Below are 21,438 nucleotides of genomic sequence, written 5' to 3'. Positions count from 1 at the left end.
GATTTAATTTTGGTAAGTGATATTTATCCAGAAAATTGTCTGTTTACTTTAAATTTTCAAATTTTGTGGAGTACAGCTGATGACCTGATGATTCTCTGGATTTCCTCACTGTCCATTATTATGTCTCCCTTTTCACTTCTGATTTTGTTCATTTTCATGTTCATACTCTGATGTTTAGCAAGTTTGGATAAAGGTTTGTCTGTCTTGTTGATTTTCTCAAAGAACCAACTCTTTGTTACATTGATTCTAGAAGTCTCAGAAGAGGAACACAGAGAGTGAGCCGCCAGCAAGAAGCCATGTAGCTGCCAAGAAAGCCGAAGGTCCGGGCATCACCAGGTAAGCCAAGACCATGTGGAGATGCATAGATTAATAAAAATGGATTAATAATTAAGAGAGAGCTAGCCAATATGAAGCCTCAGCTATTGACTGAACATTTTATAATTAATATAAGGCCTCTGTGTGTTTATTTGGGACTGAATGGCTGCAGGACTGACTGGGTGGGACAAAAACTTCCATCTACACACCATCACCCACAATCTCAAACTATCAAACAGAAATTTCTAGAAAATATAAAGCTCATAAATTTTAAACAATATGCTATTTTGAATTGCATGGTAGAATCTCACATGATAGCACTCAGTTCTCACCAGCTCGAAATCCTAACCACAGTCAGAGAATTGGGTGGGGGACTCATGGGGACTCCATGGGAAACTACCGGTCCTATCCCAAATACTGGTGTGTCCCTATCTAGAATATCTGAAGAGCTTAAAAGGGTCAACTGCTTCCAGTATTTGTATTGCATCTCAGAACAAAGGTTAAGAATTTTTGTAAGAATATGAAAATACATGACACTTGTTGGGGAAGTCCTGTGTATATGTTAATAAATTACTGCTGGCCAATAGGAATCTAGATAGGTGGGGCTAGGAGTCCAGGAGGATTCTGGGAGGAGAAACACAAGAGAGTCAACATGTAACCGCCATGGGGGTAGGAGCCCAGAACTATTCTCTGGTAAGAGACATACTTAGATTAACAATTATGGGGTAATTACTTAAAGCAGAGCTAGCCAGTAAGAGACAAGCAAGGCCAACAGCTTCATAATGAATATAGCCTCTTGTGTGTTTATTTGGGATTGAAGTGGCTCTGGAACCAGGTTGGCAGGAAGGCTCTTCTCAAGGAAAAAGCTTCTCTTAACAAAATGGTTGTCAGGAGTGGGATTGAATTTCCACGCAAAACAACAAAAGCTTTAAAGGAATTTTAGAAACAGAAGAACAGAGAGAAGCACAGATTTTGGTAGCAGCATTTTTCTCAGGTATGCTCTGTTTTGCTAGCCACAAGCCGAGATTCACGCGGCTCGCTTACTGGAGTCTTCCTGACTCGGCATAAAAAGAAAAAAAAAAAGGAAAAAAAAACCCAACAAGGTTGTTTTAAGAGACTCTGCTAACGATTGAAAGGTGTGTACGTACAGCTGGAAGTGGCAGCTTTTGCTGGAGGTCAGCATGGACTGAGGCGGTAAGCTGAAATCACGCTTACACCCGCCATCTTGAAACGGCAGTTTAAAACAGCCGCAGTTTTACAGATAAGACATGTGGCCAGAAAAACATAAAGCTTTACAGTAAAGTCAGACTTAAATGAAGAAAAACCTCTAAAGGTTTACAGTGTGTTTAAAAATATACGTGAGATTGAGAGAGAAAATAAAACGACAAAGTGGTAAATAAATACAAAAGCCGGCTGTGGTGGCGCACGCCGGTAGGATTTACTTCAGAGGCAGAGGCAGGCGGATTTCCAAAGAGAAACCCTGTCTCAGAGAAAAAGAAATAAAAGTAAAAGAAATAAAGTAATAATAGATAAATAAATAAGCCACGTAAAGATGGAAAACACACAGAGAGTCTGGATACTGTACGCTATTGTGTTTTTCAGTTTTTTGCTTGCTCAGGAAGGAACTGCTGCTAAAGTACACTTGATTATAAATGCTGCTGAATTAATCCAACTTCTATCTTTTAAAAATGCCTTGACTTCAAAATTTAAGTGTAAGGATATGTTACTTGGAAAAGGAGTTTTTATTTATGTTTCTACAGAAAATGAAAAGCTAAGGATTCCTTCCAGGCTTTTGTGGTTTGACGAACCAAGACCCCCGGAAGCAGTGGACCAGGTGTTCCAACAATCGAAACAGCGAAGATGATGCATGCAGTCTTACAGACCCCGAAAATATGGACTTATACAGGTTTCTGAGTTTTGTCATGATCCCCATGGTATAAACAGCACCCCCTTCCAGCAGGAAGCAGTTTGGAATGAGCGACGTCCCAATTCCCATCTTGTTTATAAATCTTTGTTTTCAATTAAATGGGATTGTTTATAATTGGTTAATGATCACAACCAATCTCCTTTTAATGGTAAAAAGGGGAATTATGGTATGGGTATTGTTTTTCATTTATTGATACAAATTCAAGGTCAAATTTGTGATATGTATATTTCTCCTCTTGATTAAGTATTGTGCTTATACTGATCTTTTAAAGCATAATGCATAATTGAATACAGGCTATAGATAGTTACTTATAAGAGTCAGATCTTATAGTTAGGTAAGTTAGGTTTTCTAGATATATAGAGATGTATTTGAGACAGATAGTCTTCAAACCTCTCAAAGACCATCAGAAAATGGCATTTTAAATGGTTTAGGGTTTTTCTTGACAATGAGAAATGTCTGCTCCTGGCAGCACCAATTATGTCTGAGAGGAAAATGGGCATCAAAGAAACTCGTTATGGAGTTTGCTTTCAACGTGGCAATATTAGCCATTTGGGCAAGAAACTGCTCTTGCCTAGACTGTTTAACTGTTGTTGTATAATCTGGACATGCAGGACCCACAGAAAAGTGACTGCTGAACTCAGTCTTACAGAGTTCCTGCTTCATGGAAGAGTCTAGGAGACGTTCTGCAGGACAAAGACAAATGACTGACAGACTGCCAATGCAGATGGACAGTTTGAAATTTCCTGCTTTGCTGAGAAGTGTTCCAGACACATTGTGGCCTATGGGCTGAAGATGGATGCCCCAACATTACAGAGGAACTTCGGGTGACTGTCCAGGTAGTAAGATACCTCTGTCAATCCTAGTGTTTATATATTATCCTTCTGTGGTCTTTGATGGAGTTGAAGACAGATAGTTATAATTATAGTTTTCCTTAGTTATGATAAGAGATAAGCTACATATAGAACTTTAGACTCACAAGGATGGGATGGATGATATTTTCTTTAGATCTTGCTAAATGTTAATAGACAAAATGTTGTAACTGTGTTCTTACTTGATAACTGTTCTGTCATATACAATTTGACTATGTTAAAGTTAAGACCTTTCTTTTTGTTTAAACAGAAAAGAGGAGATGTTGGGGAAGTCCTGTGTATATGTTAATAAATTACTGCTGGCCAATAGGAATCTAGATAGGTGGGGCTAGGAGTCCAGGAGGATTCTGGGAGGAGAAACACAAGAGAGTCAACATGTAACCGCCATGGGGGTAGGAGCCCAGAACTATTCTCCGGTAAGAGACATACTTAGATTAACAATTATGGGGTAATTACTTAAAGCAGAGCTAGCCAGTAAGAGACAAGCAAGGCCAACAGCTTCATAATGAATATAGCCTCTTGTGTGTTTATTTGGGATTGAAGCGGCTCTGGAACCAGGCTGGCAGGAAGGCTCCTCTCAAGGAAAGCTTCTCTTAACAGACACTCAATGCAGTAAAGATCTTAATAGCTGTGACTGCTGAATAACCAGGTATGTGTTGCAAACCATGACAGGAGAAGGAGTCACTGGAGAGTCAACACAAAATGGACTGAATTGTTGGGATTAATGTCTGACATTGATGCTAAAGTGGTTACTATAACTTTTCCAAGTGCTGAAAAGAAAAAGTTCACACAGAACATGTTGAAAAGGCTCAAATTGAAATATAGGGATGAAAATATGTCAGAGGAAAATACATGAAATGAGATCAATGGCAATTAGAGGAGACAGAAAATAAGATAGTTGACTTGAGCAGATATAGAACAAAGTAAAACACACAGGGAGACAGCATTATTAAAGATCTGTATGCTGTGGGATAAATCCAAGCAGCTAATTTATGAATTGAATTGGAGTTTCTAAGAGAATGCTAATGAGAGAGAGAGAAAAACAGAGACAGAGACAGAGAGAGACTTTCTGAACTTGACAAACATCATAAGAGAACAGGTCTCAGAAATTCAAAATAGTAGGATAAGGAAACATGCAGAAAACTTTGCCAAGAAGACTCATAACCAAATTGCTTAAAATCAGTTAGAAAAAAAAAACACCTTAACTAACATATTCAGCTTTTAATCTTTCTGCGGTGTGTGTGTGCATGCGTGCATGCGTGTATGTGTGTGTATGTGTGTGTGTGTGTGCATTTGCATACCATGTCACATTAACACCTGGGAAGGCCAGAGGACGCCCCCAGGTGTCATGTCCTTCACCTTCCCTTCACCCCCCCACACTGCCTTCCAGAGATTGACCAGTCTCTACTCCCATCTTTCCCCCCAATAGAAGAGTTGAGAGTGCAGGGCTGTGCTGCCATGTTCAGCTTCACATAGAGTCCAGTAGTCCAAACTCAGATCTTCACACTTCTGCAAATGCTTTGACAACCAGGCCATCTTCCCAGCCCCCAGCCCAAACTTTCCAGATTTCCCTTTTTCTTTTTAATGCATGTAGGTGATGTATATGTGTACTTAGTGTGTGTGTATTTTATATATATACACATACTGGTGTGTATTTGAGAGAGTGTGGACACTCATATGCCATGGTGTGTGTGTGTGTGTGTGTGTGTGTGTGTGTGTGTGTGTGTGTGTGTGTGTGTGTGTTAGCCAAATAACAACCTCTGGTGTCTACTCCTTGCCTTCCTGTTTGAGACAGGGTCTTTTGTTCACTGCCTAGGTCAGGATGGCTGCTCTTGGAGATTCCACGCATTCTCCGGACTCTGCCTTTCATCTCCCCACAGACATTCTGGGATTACACATGCATGCTACCATATCCAGCCTTAGTCACGTGGTCTCTGGTGGAGTCAAACTCTGGTCCTTAGGCTTGCAGAGTACTCTATTCACCGGGCCATCTCCCCAGCTCTCAAATTTTGTTAAGACACATTCGCATATGAAGTACAGTGATAAGAATGACTAAAGATTTCCCAGTGGAAACAATGTGAGCATGAAAACCACAGGACACTTTGGGGGTTTTAAGTAGACTGATACAAACGACAATTACACAGTAAGCAATGATAGCTTTCAAAAGTCACAGCAAAAGAGGAGAATAAAATCACACACAGACTCACATTCCAGGAACCAGGCTCTCCTTCCTGCAGTAAAGGACCCAGGATGGGACTGCGGATCCACACAGTCAGCAGTGCTGGTATTCAGAAATGATGCATTTTGTTATTGTATTCTTTAAAGGAAATCAGCTCCCACAGGAGTAGAGTTCCTAAAGGAAAATGGAAACGCCACAAAATTAGGCGTGATGGTGGCTGTACACCCTTACAAACTAAAAATCAGGGACTTGCATACCTTTCAAGTGGAGAAGATTGGGGTATATAAATAATTAATATTAATATGTGATTGTTGAGAGATTAAACAACACTAACGGTGTATAGTGGAGTTTATAACATATGTTTAAGAAAAACTCTCTCGTGGCAAGGATGGACTTAAATTCAGTTCATTACCATGCAAAATTCCAGCACAAGTCAACAAAGAAAGTTTAAAATGCATACTGAAATGTGGAGGGTCCTGAAACGGCTGAGAAAAGGAAGAGCCATGTGAAGCCACTGGAACAAAGTAAGTGAAGACTGAAAATGCCCGCTCCTGGCAATGCCAATCTGGGGACTATAAACTGAAAACTGTGTGCCTGCCACCAAGGCCACTGTCCACTGTATACTCATAGCAAGGCATGCCCCCCCACAGCAACAGGCATGTGGAAAATGGTTCAGAGCTGGATGGGTCAGGATAACCCCCAAACTGGAAACAGTTCAAATATCCATCTATAGTGCAAACTATGGTGACTTTATACAGCAGAGTCTACATGATGAAGATGACTGCCACCTGTAAGTCTTTTGTTGTTGTTGAATAGTACTTTATTTTTTATTTTAAAGTTTTTATTCATTTTACATACCAACCACAGTTCCCCTCCCTCACCCTTCACCCCTGCCTCCCCCCCCAACTCACCTCCCCCACTCCTCTGAAAGGGTAAGGCTTCTCATAGCACATTAACAAAGCCTGGCACATTACATTGAGGCCAAACCAAGTCCCTCCCCACCCTGAGTCAAGACTGAGCAAGGCATCCCACCACAGGTAATGAGCTCCAAAAAGCCAACTCATGCACCTGGGATAGATCCTGGTCCCACTGCCAGGGACCCCTCAAACAGACCAAGCTACACAACTGTCACCCACAGGCAGAGGGCCTAGTTCAGTGTCATGAAGGTTCCCCAGCTGTCAGTCTAGAGTTCATGAGTTTCCAAGAGCTTGGTTCAGCTGTCTATGTGGATTTCCCCACCATGATCTTGAAACCACCCCACCTTGCTCATATAATCCCTCCTCCCTTGCTTTGACTGGCCTCGAAACAGATGCAGAGACCCATAGCCAAGCACCTGCACAATGACTGACAGCATCTCATACATACCTTAAACCTAAATTTTAATAACATGTAAGACTAACCTATAGAGTTAATAGTTATACCGGTTTATAGGGGGGAGAAGCATAAGAAAAATAAGTAATTTATGCAAAGAGAGGGAAGATCTTAGACATGAGTAAGGGGAAGGATGGGACATTGTCAGGAATGGGTGTTCAGTGGAAGGCTTAAATCCTGCCCATGTTTGTTTTCTTGATTTAGGTGGTAGTCACATGGGATTGTTTTGTAGCCACTCACTAAAGTTTGCACTGATGCACTAAGCTCGTTTCACAAGGAGCACATGTCAAAACAGAAATGCTTGCAGGAAAGAAATGCATTTCATTACATTAAACAAATGATAGCATTGTATTCTCTACAATTCCAAGCTACTAAAATCTCACTGCTATTTTAATGGAAACAATGAACAAAGGAAAAGTGAAGATTCTGAAAATTCACGCAAGTGAACAGAATGAGGCAAAATGAGAGCAAACCAAGTTTAATAAACAAGAAACAGAGCCCACTACCAGCTAGCTCCCACGCTCCAGGCGAGCAGAGGTAAAGAACAAACAATTCCGAGACTGCTTTCTTTACTCCATCAAAAGTTCTTAAGCCCTTTCCGTGGGTGTAATGTAAATATGAATAATGGAATTGATTTTTTTTATCAAACATACACGAATAAATCAGATGAGCCCATTTCCTCTCAGGTACTCATCCAGAAAGTGAGACACTTTCCCCGATGCAGCCCTTATGATTACAAACATTCAGGGACCTTCTGGGAGAATGGCTTTTCAGTGCCCATGGCGGTTTTTAATAACCTCCAGGATGGTGAATTCAGCCCTTGAGAATGAACTAGGAAGTTATTTGGTTCTGCACTGATAAGTAGCAGAAGGAAATGCACTCACTCAGAATGTATTGATTTCTCCCCGAAATTTAACCATGGCTGCAAATGCACACAGGGCTAACCTGAGAGGAAATTCCAGACGGGATGTCCCAGTTTGCAGTCACCGGAATGCCGAGGGACGCCTCTTGAACGCCAGTTACTACTGTGAGAAACAGGCGCACGCTGTTTACTCTTCCAAAGCGTACCCCAGTCCTCCAGGACGTCATACATTGCTCCAGACCAGAAGCAGGGACACAGTGGACAAAACCCTGTCCACACCTTGGCTCCTTGAGTATATATTCTCATTGACAATCATTTTGTAAGGCACAGCCACTTTTCACTTTCTGAGCTCACTTTCTGGAAAAGTCACAATCTGCTTTGTGATTGCTTTTGGTTGGTTGGTTTTGCTTTTTAATTGGGCCATTGCTTTGTTTTTCCGTTCATTTATGTAGGTTATGAAGCAAGAAGACAACTATAATAAATTCTCTCGTTCCATCCTATGATTCCCAGGGATGGAACTCAGGCCAGCCAGCCTGGAGGCAAGCATCTTTCTTTACTTGCTTAGCCAGTTCACTTAACTCCCTGCTTTGTTTTGTTGCTGCTGGGACAGGGTCTCATCTAACTCAGACTGGCCTCCAATAACCAGAGAGGCAGAATCCCCAGGCCTGATGTTCCCAGACCGGCACTGGCACCCTCAGTCTCTGACAATTGGAATCCCAGCATCAGTATTTGGAAATTAGGAGCTACACAGCTTGGGTCAGACCAAAGTGAGCATTAAGAGTCAAAGTCAGGGAACTGTGGCTTGAGAGCCAGCTTCTTCCCTGGGACCCCTGCTACACCAGAAGAGTGCTCAAAAGGCCAGCTCGCCATGCAGAGGCTCAGGGTATACAGGGCTGAAGTGGAAGCCTGCAGAGGTGGGGTAGGAGGGCTGTGCCTCCTGCTGGGTGCTGGGTGCCTGGTGCAGAATACCCAGTGCAGGGTGTCGCGTAGGGTGCCGAGTGCTCCACCGCCTGGTAGCAGGGAGACTGACAGGAGGCAAAGCCATGCAGGCCCCTCCTCCCAGCCACCCTGTTACCTCCTGCTGTTGCACTCTGCTTTCCAAGCCTAAGTGCTTTTTAATTAGCCTGCTTCACTTCCCGGAATCATCCCGGGTGCCGGCGACCTGGCGCTTGGCACCCCGCGCCACTTCTGCCAGCGGTGCCCAGTCCGCCCGCCGGGCTCAGGCTGCCAGAAGCTCACACTCCTGGTGTGTTGCAGACTCCCACAGGCAGACAGAAGCCTGCTGTTTGAGGATGTGATCTGATTTCTTGCCAACTCTGAATGCTTCTACCTCCATGTCTGGTGATAGGCGATGTGTGTGTATTGGGGGGGAGGAGGAGTCGGGTTGCAGCTGATTTTCAAATCCACATACGGATCTGATGGAAGAGGATGTTTTTCTTCACACCTTGATTTATTAATTCTTGTGCTTGTTTTGTAATTACACATTTTCTAATCATTTATTTAAAAGCTAAAGAACAATTTCTTGCTCCCCCACCCCAAGAAGAGAATCAGAGCAAGGACAGCTTAGACAAGATCCACCAGGAAGCAGCTGAGACGACCCCACTGGCCTTTCACCTGCCTAGATAGCCCCACCCCTTGCCAATACCCAAGAAGCCCCCAGAGCAGCAGCCCGTGAGGCTGGTAATGGGAAGGCCTCATACTTGGCTTTCCTAGGTTATGCTGGCAGAAAGGAAAACTTCTGATCAATTCCTCCGTGAAGGCCAGCTCCTTCAGCACTAGATGTCTCCTGACTACCTTCCCTCAGAATACCAAATGCAGAAACTTCCCAAGAAGAAACATATGCTCTGCATCTTCTCTTGCTGGGTTTACAGGGCAGGAAAGAGGTTCCCAGAAGGTCCTGAAAGCCATCCCCTTAGTCATCATGGAAGGCCTCGACAGCAGAATATCCAGTTTTAAAATGGCTTTCAACAGGGCTATAGAGAAGGCTTGGTAGTTAGGGTCAGGCTTCTTCCAGAGGACCCGGTTTGATTCCCAGAAACTACATCGAAACTCACTGTAACTCTATTCCTAGGGGACCCAACACCCTCTTCTTCTGGTCTCTGAGGGAACTGCACTCTGGAAGTGTACAGACATGTATGCAGGCAAAATACCCATAAAAGAAAGGAGGTAAAAAATTTTAAAGTGGGTTTCCAAAGGCCCAATTGACACCATACCCAAAGAAAAATGGTTGCCAGCTACATCAAAAGGCATCACACACACACACACACACACACACACCACACACACACACCACACACACACACGCACACACACACACGCACACACACACGCGCACACACACACACACTCACACACACACGCACACACACACACACACACACACACACACACACACACACACACACACACACATCAAAAACACTGTATCATCTTTCACCTTTTAGAATGGTTACCATAAGAAAAAACAAGAGGTTGTAATGGAATCTTGAAATTTGCAGGCAAATGGACGGCACTGTAAGAAACCATCCTGAGTGAGGTAACCCAGTAACAAAAAAGACAAACATGGTATGTATTCACTCATACATAGATTTTAGACATGGATTAGGGGAGTGCCACCCTACAATCCTACCACTAGAGAGTCTGGGAAACAGAACCTTCTTTTAGTAACTGATGGAAGCAGAGGCAGACACCCACAGCTAAACACTGAACTGAACTCCTGGAATCCTTTGACAGAGAGGGAGGACTGATGAGCAAAAGGGTCAAGACTGGGCTGGTTTAACCCACAAAAGCAGCAGACCTGAGCAAGGGGGAGCTCTTGGGCCCCAGACTGATGGCTGAGAGGCCAGCATGGGACTTATCCAGACCCCCTGAATGTGGGTGTCAGTGAGGAGGCCTAGGCAATATATGGGGCCTTGGGTAATAGATCAGTATTTATACTTGCCATAAAAATGGACTTTGGGTGTCCTTCCCACAATGAAGGATGCTCTCTTAGCCTGGACTCTTTGGGAAGGGCCCTAGGCCCTGCCCTAAATGATAGACTCTGGAGATCCCCCATGGAGGGTCTCACCCTCCCTGGGGAACAGGGATTGGATGGGAGGGGGCTGGGAGGCCTGGTAGGGGGGACGGGGGAGGAGGTGAGGGAGAGGGAGCTGGGATTGACATATGAAGCAAGCTTGTTTCTAATTTAAAGACAAACAAACAACAAAAAAAAAAACGAGAGGTTGTCTAGCATGGGTCCTGTGGGGAGTATAAATGATTGGCTCCAAAAGAAGCATTTGCCAGGCCAGAGACAGCAGCACCTGCATAGGCGCAGAATGCATATTTATATCATCTTCTGGTGGTTTGCAACCCTACTGTGAGCAAGGTGGGGAAGGAAGGAGACAGACTAAGAATTTTTCAAATCTGTAAATAAATTCATGTTCCATTTATAGAGATATGTATGTATAAATATGTACATACATGCCAGCTTCACCTTTTTTGTTGTTGTTCCTGTTACTTTTGAGACAGTGTCCCATCCTGCAGTCTACACTGGCCTAGAGCCCATGATCCTCTGCTTCATCCTCCCAGGTGTTGGTAAGTCCAGCATGCACCATCACTGCTGACTCATCTCCAGCCATTTAGATCTACAGCTCAGCCTTATGCCAAGGGCTCTGGTAACTATAGCAACTGTTGCTAGGTTTGGGGAAAGGGAGCCATGTTCACAGGTGGTAGGAATGTGAATTGGTTCATCCATTATGGAAAATTACAGGGAATTTCCTAGGAAATGAAAAATAAAACTGTCATATGACCCAAACACCCCTCCTGTGAGTATGCCCTCAAGTAAAATGAAGTCAGAAACTCACAAAGTGTCTACACTCCTTTGTCCACTGTGGTATTATTCGTGGTGATAGCCGAGATACAGAAACCCGGAACCTGGTGATGGTGATGGGGGACTGAGTAGACTGTGGACAGCTTGTCTGAGCTGGGACCAAAAGGAGCCCAAGTCATGGTGTGTGTCTTATTCTCTATGAATCTTTCTCAGGGTGCATCCTGAGAGCCCTGGAAACCTGCAGTGAACCAGAGCTCTCTCTCAAAGCTAGAGGCTGGGGCATGGATCTCATCCTGGAAACTGCCGTGAACGCAAGAGACCAAGCCTATAACCCTCCACTCTGGGAGCCTGTCAGAGATAACCATTCATCGACATGGGACAGAAGAAGCCAGCATTCTCCTGAGCAGCCCTGCTAACTACTTCAGTCCCATTTCACACCCAACATCTGGTCATTATTTTTGGAAACATAGGAAACTTTATGCCTAAGATCCAGAGAAAAAAATTTTTTGAACAATTGAGAAAACAGGACCCACAATAAAACAGAGTGAGGATGGATAATTGATGCTATCTCTCCTACAAGACTGCCGGGATAATTAAGTGAGCCTGTCACCTAGAGCAGGCCTTGGGACAAGCAGTGTGATTAATGGAGCTGCCGACACAGGTGGGCAAACCGTGCATCTGTACAGGTGGCACTGGGAAGACCAGAGCCTGATGTGGCATACTCCATCATTTCTGAATGAGAACTGGGCATCTCCACTTCACATTGTGCCCCATAAATGGTACCTCATGTTCAGGGAAGATGTATTTACTGCCTCTCACTTGTCCCTCACTCACTGGGAAGAATTCCGATGCCCCTCTGTGTAGCAATGACACTTTTAATCTTTTGGCTTTGGGGTTCTTTTTGAGGGGCCCTCCACCCAGCCCCCAAGCAAATCACACAGAGTCTTACTACTTTTGAATGCCTGGCCTTAGCCTGGCTTGTTTCTAGCCATCTTTTCTCATCTTAAATTATCCCTGCTGCCTTTTCCCTCTGGGCTTTTATCTTTCTTACTTCTGTGTAGCTTACTTTCCCTCTTACTCCATGGCTGTCTAGGCAGCTGGGTGGCTGGCCCCTGATGTCCTCCTCTCCCTCCGTGTTTCTCCTATCTATACTCTCTCTGCCTGCCAGCCCCTCCTATCCTTGCTCCTGCCTCACTATTGGCCATTTAGCTCTTATTAGGACCTCAGGTATTTTAGACAGGCAAAGAATCACAGCTTCACAGAGTTAAACAAATGCAGCATAAACAAAAGTCGCACACCTTAAAATAATATTGTAGCATCAAAAGTTGATGATGCCTCTGAGTTTATAATCACAATTTTATTAATATGGCTATCTGATCCAACTTTAAATAAACGTTGTAAGTAGAGACTGGAGGTTATGTTCACCACTATAATCCTCCCATATTATCTTAAAGATGATCAGCTGTTCTGGGTGTTTTATTCTCATTGGTTTTTAACTATGTATGTGTTGGGGGTGTATATGAGTGAGTGTAAGTGTCTGTGAAGGCCAGAGGCATTGCATCCCCTGATGCTGGAGTCTCAGGAAGTTGCAAGCAGCCAGATGTGGGTTCTGGGAACCAAACTCAGGTCCTCTGGAACAACAGCAAGTATTATCAACAGCCGAGCCATCTTCCCAGACCCCTGTTTTAGTCTTACTTTTAAATGATTATCAAACAATAATCGTCTTTTCCCATTCCATAATTTAGGGACAAAAATTAAAGTTGTCTGCTTTGATCAGTTGCTGCTCTGGGCTACACTGCATTTGGAGGATTGCGTCTTTTCTAAAGAGGTTGATATTTAGGCCTAACATAGTGCTTTGGGGTAAGAATTATCGCTTCATCAGAAGAGATGTCCAGGCACGTTCAGTGTTTGGTCAGAGTTATCCAACTCATATGAAGATCCTTCACTCTCTGCTTCTCTTTTCCTTACCTCTATGATGCTGCAACACCTGATCTTTGGTCATCTCAGCGGGCAGTACTCTGGACTGAGACTGCAACCAAGGATCAAGATGGATTCCAGAAGTGTGTGCTTTGAAACAGTCTTACTCTTCAGTAAATGAACCCCAGTCTGAGATGACCAATCACTGGCCAGATAACAGAGTACCTAAATGGCCATACACCTGGGTCTGCTGAGGGAAGATGTCGTATCCTGAGAGGATAGGAGCATCATTTTTATAATGGAAACAATGCTTGGCAGAAAAGAGAGAAGAAGCGTACATCTCTGACAATGGGAACTACTCTCCAAGCCCTGGACCACTTCTAGAGTACTTTTAACTGAATGAAAAGCAGCGTTGTGTCTTGATGGGAGCCATTATTTTTAGCTGTATGTTGCTCATGGTTGAATGAATCCCTAGTTCTATAACAGGATCCAAAAGTTAAAAAAAAAAACAGCAGGGTCAAATTTATCCAAGACTGGCTTCAAACTCACTGAGAAAATGACCTCGAATTGCTAACCCTCCTTCCTGCCTCTACCTTCCTAGGGCTGGAATTACAAACGTGGACCACTGTACCTGGTTTTACATGGTGCTGGAATATCAAACTATGTGTGTGTTAGGTAAGCGCTCTACCAACTAAGCTACAGCCCAACAGACCCCAAGAAAAATATTTATAAAGAATCAATATGTCTTACAATGTGAATTTAGGATCAAATGCTGCAAACAATAGGAGAATGAGAGATCAGACAAGAGGCAGTGGAGTCCGTGCAGAATGAAGGAAGCTGAACATCACATCCCCGCCCAATAGCCTGTCCTAAACGACTCTGTCTGTGCCATGTTTCATACAGTGGAGTCAGGAGGAAACGGGACACTGACTGGTGGGGCAGAAGATGTGTCAAGCAAAGACCCGGTCTTGTTAGTCACACAGGACTGAGGTGAGCCTTGGGGACTCAGGGTAGTATGGGTGTCTAGGGAAAGGGCCATGAGCCCTCCAAAAGGAAAGGGAAAATGAGAATGGAAAAGACAAACACTTCACCACCTTGAAATTTTGCCCAGGGCTCTCCTTTTCACTAAATCCCATTACAACATCTGTCATAAATAATAGCAAATTATTTACTCAAGAGCCCATGGCACAATAAAGGATAGGCAGGAAACAATAAAAATAGCAATGAAAACCCAGGGAAGGGGATATAAGATAAAGAAACTCTACAAAAAGAAGGAGTTTTATCTGTTAAAAGGATTTTCAGCTCCAAGAAAAAGAATCTTATAATCAGATTCGGAGGAGGAAAAAGCTGTTTTTTTAAAAGCAATCTGAAGGTGTAGCTAAGGGACCCATTTCACCTCATGTCCATCCTATAAAATAGCAGCCAAATCATGGGCAAGTTTCCCAGGGACTTACTCTCCTGTCCTGTCGCCCGGTCACCCAGCACTCTAGGAGTTGTGTGTGGCAGACTCGAGTTTGCTATTCAGTTCCTACAACTCCTATTGGTATCATATCTACTAGGAATGGCATAAAGAGGAAGGATGGCCCATACTGTTGGGGCACCCTATTACAGAGGTCCCAAGACACCACAACATTTTCCCCATCCTTGGAAACAAAGAGTATTTTCAATGTGCCCTGTGAGTCCTCTGCAGCAGTGTTTCTCAACCTGTGTGTCATGACCCCTTTGGAGGTTAAACAACGGAGTCGCATATCAGATATCCTGCATATCAGATAATTACCTTACAATTCACAATAGTATCAAAATTACAGTTGCGAGTAGCAACAAAAATAATTTTAGGGTTGGGGTCATCACAACATTAGGAAAGTTGAGAACCAAGGCTCTCTGGCCTTGAGCCTGAGCCTACACTGATACAAGGGTTTACGCTGTTGATAAAGGCATCTGAAACTGACGGTAATAAAATATAAAATGACAATAAGCTATTCCCAACTATGAGCCAAACTCCATACGTCATTCAGACTCCGCGGCCTCCCTTGTCTGCAGTCCTACACACAGGTACTCGCTGCAGCAGCCTCGGTAACACTTTGTCTTCCCACACCAGGCAGCCCCATCTCAGGCACTCAAGACTCTCCCTCATGTGTACCTTGATTTTCCTGGGGGCCTCCAGGCAGCTCCCACATCATGGCACGGAGACTCCTTATTAATTTTGAATGCTTGACCTAGCTCAAGTTTGTTTCTGGCTGGCTCTTTTAACTTAAACTAGCCTGTGTCTCTTCATCTACCTTTACCTCAGGGCTTTTTACTTTTCTTTCCTTCTGTATATCCTACTTTCACTACTACCCTATGTCTGTCTGGCTGGTGGTTGCCTGATTTCTTGCCCTAGGAGTATGTCCCTCTCTCTTTCTCCCTCGTTCTCTTCCTCTCTCATCTTTGAGCCAGGAATTCTCCTCCTATTTATTCTATTTGCTTGCCAACCCTGCCTATCCCTCTCCTGCCTAGCTTCCTTCTCTATGTATTTGTGTACATGCATGAGAGAGAGGGGGGTACCTGATAAAGACACATGAAATGGGGTTATCTGCAACCTAGAGAGGCCTCACCAAAATTGCCAAAATTAATTTTCCTAGCTTTGGTTTTGGGAGTCTAGCTTCCTGAAATATGAAAAACTAAATGTTTCATTTAACTGTCTAGCCTATGGGATTTTGTCACGGCAACCCATGCAGACTGATGATACACTGTTCTTTACTGAAGCATGCCTGAGCATTTTTCCCCTGATGGAACAAAATGACCCCATCACTGCAACCCTGCAGGTCAGACTTTCTATAGAAGTGGGAGTTTTACATAGCTATAGGATAAAAGCTCCAGCCAGAGAGGCAGCACACTTCAAGGCAGTGTGTCTCTTCAGACGGCCTAGAAGCATCCAGAGCATCTACAGAGGGACGCTCCTGATAGTCTGACACTTTGGTTGTGAGCCTAGCCTTTAACGGCTGAGCCATCTCTCCAGCCCTAGTCTGACACTTTGAAAGGGCATATTCCACCGACAGAAAGAAGGGCAATCGAGTAGCATGTTTAAGATTAGCACTGGAAAGTTAAATAGCACAGTGTATGGAAGCTTCGGGAAAAAATGCTAGGACAACACAAAGGTTAACCACATCCGAGAAATCAATGAAAACAGAAGGCACAGACTTCTTGAGAAAGACTGTGTAATCGCAGTATGTAAGAGAGACCACACATCCTCAACAGTGTCTGTCTCTACCAAAAGGACGGGCACACAGCTCTGGAAACGAACCAATGTGACACAGAGAAAAAGGAACAGCCAAGTCCATTACGCCATTGCCATCATTAGCATATTTAGAAGTCACCAAGAATCATGTTTATGAAGCACTTTAATGACATGGAAAATGCATGACATACGATTAAGTGGGGGCGGAGTGGGATATAAAATTGAATTACAAATAATCCTGATTTATGAAAATATAAGATCAGAGCAGAAACATCAGATGGTTATGAGACAAATGCTGCTGTTTCCCTCTGGTTGGGGAGATGGTGCATATTTTTCCTGAACGGTCTGCTTTTATGAAATTTCCTAATAACAAATATGTGTTGCTTTAAACATTGGAAAATAGGAACCTAAGATCTATGTGGCTATTGTATGCTGCTTAGACGGAATTGAGGCCAAGAGTCCAGGTCCAGGAATTGTGATGAAGGAGTATCAATATCCGTGGCACTCAAGGACCCATAAACACTAAGTTAGAGACCAGAAAGCTCTGGTTTTCAAATAATGGGGACCTGAAGCCCTCAGGCCCAATATCTCAGGAAAAAAATCTTGATTTGATAGCTTTTCAAACCTGGATGGAGGGAGAAAAGGAGCAAGGTAACTTTAATCTGTCCGTTATTCCCCTAAATGTGAGTTCTGTCTGTCTCTATCACCAAAGCCTCACGGAAACGGGATGCAAGGGTCCACAGACCCCTGCAGTGCAGTCGCTGGCTCCGAAACAATCCACTTTCACAATGATGGCATCAGGGAACTGGGGGCTTGGCTCTCTCTTTGTCCCCATGTCCACCTGCTCTATCCACACAGCATTTTCCAGTCCCCCTCCTTCCTGTCCCCTCAACATCCCCGTCAGCCACTCCCTCCACATCCTCCTTCCAGCTCCTCCTGTCTTCTCTTTTCATAGCGTTATTTATCTATAGGCAATCGAGGCTATAACAAGACATTTCCCAGTGTGTGTTCTTCACCAGTCTTCCATGGCTGCCACAATGTCACATGACCCAGGACACCGATGGTCTAAGAATTGGGAAACCTCACTCAGCAGATCCTTAGTGCCTCATAGAATATTAAAGGGTTGAAAGTGCCAAAGTCATAGAAACTTGTTTACATTTAACAGACTTCTTTTGCAAAATCTCTCTCCAAAATCCTATTGTACCCACTAAGTGAGCTAATACTGTACTTTCTTTCTCATTCTCCAGAATACACTTCTAATGCAGCTCCTTCCACATAATATAAGTGGCCTAGAGACAGCCTGCCCTACAGGGATGTTGGTCTAATGTGCCGATGTGGGGATCTGGGAGACCAGATGCATCAGGCCTCTGCTTCAACCCCCATGGAGGCATGTGGCCGGCCTAAACGACACCACATCCGACCAACAGACAGGAGCTGGGCCTTACTCTGCCCTTACCCTCTCCACTGACTTATGTTCTACTTTTCATATCTTTTATCTTATCCTCCGGAAGGCACTTTGTAAAAACACCCGTACATGCAGCAGATATATTAGCAAATGATATCAATCCCCAGTCTTGCTCACAACCCATCTTCTCCAGGGAACTTTTAGAAGAGGCCTTGACAGTTTTCGTCTTTCTGACAGTTCACCCATGGACACACTCATCCATCATTTCCTCAAGGGCATTTTCCTGACAGGGTCATATCTAAAAATCTCCCGTGAACTTTTGCTCCATTGTTTGGTTCCATAAAAGCCTGTCATAGTGACCGTGTCACACAAAAGTTTTGTGTGTGTAAATTGTTATGCCTAACACGCAATGAGGATCACATTCAAGATGCTGTGTCACATGACTTCCCACACAATAACTCAGCTAAAAACCTGAGGAATAGGGGTGGAGAGGTGGCTTGCCCATTAAGGGCACTGGCTGCTCTTCCAGAGGACCTGAATTAGGTTCACATGAAAACCCACATGATAGCTCATAATCCCTGTAACTCCGGTTCCAGGGAATGCAATGCTGTCTTCTGGCCTCCATGGGCACCAGGCACAAACACACATGTAGGCAAATAACTCCCATGCATAAAATAAATTATTTTTTTAACTGAGTAAAATGTCTAGAACTTGGCTCAGGTTAGTAGCTGCTAAGTGATGGACTGACTTCAAATCTCTTTTGTTTTGCCCTATACTGATAACGACACAAAACAGAAACTGTCTGGGCAGTTTTAGGGACACAAGCATTGAAGTGGTCTTGTTGTTAGTCAAGAGCCAGAGATCTCGTTGTTTCTATATTGGTCAGAAGCAGAAATGTCAGAAGTGTTCGAAGCCTCTGCTTTCTGACCTGGCTTTATAGTGTCTTTCTTCTCCTTTTACACAGGTGCCTGGAAGTTATACAGGAGGGGGTGATCAACACTGAGGTGAGTAGGCCCCCTGGATTGGTCAGGCAGCTCCCCAGGTCTGAACCTAGAAAAGACTTATTAACTGTATGGCAACCCTTGTTGCAGCCCTGCTCATGGGACCTGCTCTTCTACCCAAGAGTTCTGCTACTTCCCATCTTCAGCTATCACCCCTGAATCTGCCTTTCCAGAACTCACACTTCTGCTTCCAAAACCCTGTGGCCCCTGCAATTCATTCTTGGCGTTTTTGACTCAAAGGATGCAGAAGCCACTGGCCTGGGGTGCTTTTGGCGACTGTTGATTTCTCAGAGCCCTCCCCCACTTCAGTGAGAAAGCCTCCATGGCTCGCAAGGACTCCTGTTTTTCCTCTATAGCAGTGCTTTCTGGCCACTAGACACCAAGGTCTGTGGGAAAAAAATGGTCCATGTCTGCCTTTAGTCGCTACTCTGCCCTCATCACCTACCATGTGTAATCTTTCTTTATATTTGAGAAAGACTGAATGAGCAGATGAAGAAATAGGCATAAAGTTGAGGTATTTTGGAAATATGCCACATACAAAGTAAAAGCGGTTCTTCATCCTACCACCACCAAAGCCAAAGTTCACTGTACACTACCATTGTGTACATTAGGTATGTGTCTGGTCACATGAACTATGGGGACCTCACAAAGACAGGAAACTTTCCCCTCTGGACATTGTCACTACATTGGTACACTCTGCACTCTGCCATCAACACAAACACTCGTGTGTCACAGCGCTAACAGATGATGGATAAACATGTGTATCATCAAAGCATAAACAGCATCAGTCACCGTGTCTGTAATGAAGAAAAATGATAGGCTCAATAAGTGTGCATGCATGCGAACTCAAATGAATTAAGTAGCAAAACACAGAAACAAATCACTGAAATGTGTTAGACCTGGAGCGGGCAGAGTGGCGTGGCGGGCAGAGTGGCGTGCCGCCTGCTCGGCATTCCCAGTAATCATTTCAGGGACCACAGAAATATCATTGATCCTTTCTATCGAAAATATAAAACTGTGAGGCAGGTAATATTTCAGATGGCCAAATCAGTTCTTAACATTATTCCAACTGAGAGAAAACAGTGAGTAGAAATCATTAAGACTCGATTTGGTAGGACTCCATAAGAAGTCCAAACTGGATATCCGAAGATCTCTAAGAGTATGGGCCTTGGTCCCTTGCTAAATTATGTAAGAAGCCTGGACAGAGACAAAAACAGTTAAATCAGTGGTTCTCATTGAACAACTCTTTCACAGGACCATTGGGGAACACGGACATTTACATTACAATTCATAACAGTAGAAAAATTGAAACTATGAAAAGAAAACAAATTTGTGGTTGGGGATCACCACCACATGAGGAACTGTACTAAAAGGTCACAGCATTATAAGACTGAGAACCACTGATTTAAGTAAACCACATATATGGAGTGTGGAGGGGTGTGGCAGGAGCTGCTAGCTGTCTAGTAAGATACTTCCATTCCTCCATCGTAACTGAATTGTACCAAGTCCCCAGGCTTTCGTGACAACTAATCTCAGCTGTCTACTTGACTCCATCTGGAATCAACTAAAACCCAAACCACTGGGCTTGCCCATGGGAGCTTTTCCTCATCAAATTACTTGAGGTGTGAAGACCCACCCTAAATCTGAGCCACACCTTCTAATGGCAACACACATGAAAGGACGTGGGAGAAGGAAACTTTGGGCTTTTTATCTGTGCTCACTCTTCATCTTTCCTGTTGTTGAGGCATTCCTTTGCCTGTATTAGAACCTGCTTTTTCAGGGTTCCAACACAGACTGAAGATCAGTAGCCATGGAGGAGTCCTTTAGGACTCTAGAACCAGACTGGGAGACTGCAGAGACATCCAGTCTTTCAAGATTCTCTGCCTTTTCCTCATGAGACAATTGTTGAACTATTCAGACTATAGCCTGACTATTAAATCCCCCTTTAATGTGTGTGTGTGTATGTGTGTATAGTATGTATATAATGAATATATTATATGTATATACATATATATTCATTTTATCAGTTCAGTTCCTTTGGAGAACCCTGACTAAAACAGCTTTCTAAGCACATTGTGGTCCCCAGCCTCCTTGGCAGCAGATGTAACCAGATGTCAGCCCTCTTGCCAATGAAACTAGTGGAAGTGAAGGATACTGTTACTGAAGGCACAGCAGCCCTGCCTTCTTGCTGTCTTTTCTTGTCTCTCTAACTAGACCGCCATGTACAGCTGCTACTTAAGCTCTAACCAAGAGCATTACAAGGTCCTAGAGAAAGGCATAAAGACACACCAGATCACCGACCCTCCAACCAGAGTGCCCACCAACCTAGATGTTCATCTCTGTGACATGAAATAAGGATGCATTTGCATACTTATAGTCTTTCAGTTCTCATAATTTCAGCCTATCCCATTATGCACAGTGTGCATCACAGAGACTTTCTATTTCATTATACTCTACTAACACTATAACTGTACTTTCTCAGCGATCCAAACTATTCCATTGGGACCCAGAAGAAATAGGTTCAGTTTTTAAAGTGACTGTGACAAGATAAAGAAAATCCAAAGGGA

Source organism: Mesocricetus auratus, unplaced genomic scaffold (assembly GCF_017639785.1).
Source record: "Mesocricetus auratus isolate SY011 unplaced genomic scaffold, BCM_Maur_2.0 Super-Scaffold_100010, whole genome shotgun sequence".
Classification (NCBI taxonomy): domain Eukaryota; kingdom Metazoa; phylum Chordata; class Mammalia; order Rodentia; family Cricetidae; genus Mesocricetus; species Mesocricetus auratus.
This window is presented reverse-complemented; position numbering follows the sequence as displayed.